Here is a 2,616-nt window from a genome sequence, read left to right as displayed (position 1 = left end):
CATATAGGGGCAAATTTTATGCTACCTGGTCCACTGACTAAGGGTTTGGTACCTAAAGTCTTTCATGAGCATGTTGCTCATATGAGTGTTATTCATTTGAGTACCTTAATTCAGTGGGAGTCTATATGTTTTATGTTTTGGTTTGAATATTATATACAGTTTTTATGCATAATAAAGTTGATGGTTTATTGTTTCATTTTGAAATTGTGCATTATAACAATTGTGTTGCAATTAAAGACTTTGAATTGATCTCATTAAAGAATAAAGAAGGACCAGATGAAAATAGACATGTTTGAGATCACATTGCATGAAATTTCCATGTCACGCATCCATATTTGATCTATGTCATTGAGTATACTAATATGGTGATCATCATGGCTGAGTCACACTTAAACGTGATGAAAGTTGTGGTGGTTCCATAGTTGATATATGAGATGAACCAGATTGTATTAAGGAGAAGTCTAAACGTAAATAGCATACAGATGCATGCCTAAAGAACATGTGATATAATTGTTTCAAGAAGATATGAAACCTAAGTGAGAGATTGTTAAAATTTATAATTTCTAATTAAGGTGGGCATCATATATTTGATACAATGATATCAACTATTTATTTCCGGAGTTGCATTATAAGTGATCTAATTACTGAAACCTATTAGATTTCTAAAAGCTGATAACGGATATGAGTTTAATGGGTGGTTACCCATCAGGTTAACTCATAGGGGATAATGGGAAGCCTATAAGTTAACGCATAAGGAAGGTTATGGTCCCCAATACACCAAATCACAAATAGTTTTAACCTCTCCCCGTTAGAGAGAAAACGAAGGTCCCAAGAGGAATTTAGGATTTGGTTGAGGAAGAACATCATACCAAAAACTTTTTCAAAAGGTATATCAAATGAGTAGATAAGAGAACATAGATTCAGGGATTCAGGTATGACTTTGTATCTTTGTTAGTTTTATATTATATGTGAGAATCATGATATTCAAAATTCTAGGATTTGTATTTCACCAATCATCAGAGAATATCTAACAAAAACCATTCTATCTTCAATTTTCTCATCTCTTCAATATACTACTTCTTATCTTAATAATTATTCTCATAATAACTTTTGTATCATTCTTTTTAAGGCAATCAAATTTATAATTAGAAATTAATTGTAGAAATATTTGAAAATTTAATAGATAAATTTTAGTGAAATTATATTCAAGTTTTAGATCTTATTTAAAAAGTAAAAACTTGTTTGAACCTTTTAAAATCTTGTTTTATAACACATCGGTTCAAAAATATATTTAAATTAAAAATATAATAATTGAATATTCTTTTGTCTCAAATGAAGGTTTGAATCTCTCTTTTCTTTCCATTCTTACCAAAGCTTGCTGCTAGTAATTTTACTTTGTCAAATTGCTTATTGTTGGTCTAGCTTTCACCAAGGTGGGTATGAAGGAAACATGGTATTTGGATTTGGCTTCATTGTTTCATGCTGCAGCAGAAAGTATATCAGGAAGAGGAACTAGAGGAAGGAGAGACTTAGGCCAAAATTCTGGGGTCACTTTCCATATTCTGGCAACCTTTTTCATCATTCTGTAACCAAAGAAAGAATGAGATTAAAGCCGTTATGACATAAGGACAAAGTTGAAACAATTTTGAAAGTTTATTTCCAAGTATATCTGTTACATATTCCAAGTTCTCTGTTTCACTGTGGTCTTTGAAGTTTGAATATAGGTACCCCTTCCCAGCTAGGAACATTTTATTCATGTCTAATCTTACATATTATGTTCTTGTTCACTGTGGTTTTTTAATGTACTGTACAAATTATATATTTATACACAGATGAAATGGCTAGGGTGAGAAAATTAAAGGACAATGACAGCTTAGTGTTTTCTGTTAATTATTTAATGAAAGAGGGCATGTGTCCTAGTTTCTTTTCATCATAATATAGTGGTGTTTGTGAGAATAAAATCGCATAATCATTTCTAACTATATATATATATATTAAGCTTTAAATGTATTAGTAATTCGACCAGTCTACTTCTGAATTTCCTATTTTATGTTTTTGTCTTAATCATTCATTTAAGATTGTGGTGTAGCATGCCTTATGCATCCAAATTCAAAGTTAAAAGGAATTACTTGATTGTTAAGGGAGGGAGGACTAAACACTCCAAATAGCTGGAAACTGAGAATTAAAACCAGTAAATGAAATGTATGTAAATATCAGCGTACAATTCACAACTGCAGGAAAGCTTTTTGAATTGAAGTAGTTGCAACTAATACATCACTATAATAATTTACTAATATATGAGCTTTTGATCATAGCATGAAACTTTCCTGTATATATCCCAGTTGAATTATTTGATACTTATTAAGTTATTAGTATTTAGTACTACATACGGTTAAGAATGATGCATTTTCACTTTTTCTCTCCTTTTTCTAGCAGCCAACGTGTGCATGGATGGTTCTTTTTTTTAATGAAGTTGGAAAACTCTAGCAATATCAGTGTTATAAGAATGAGATCACCAAATACGTAACACAATATGTAACACAAAATGATCTTATATAACCATAGGCTAACGACAGAGAGAGACAAAAAATAATATTTCTTTTTAAAATAATACAC

The sequence above is a fragment of the Lupinus angustifolius genome, chromosome LG20, assembly GCF_001865875.1.
Source record: "Lupinus angustifolius cultivar Tanjil chromosome LG20, LupAngTanjil_v1.0, whole genome shotgun sequence".
Lineage (NCBI taxonomy): Eukaryota > Viridiplantae > Streptophyta > Magnoliopsida > Fabales > Fabaceae > Lupinus > Lupinus angustifolius.
The sequence above is the reverse complement of the archived record's forward strand: the minus strand, read 5'-3'. Positions refer to the sequence as shown.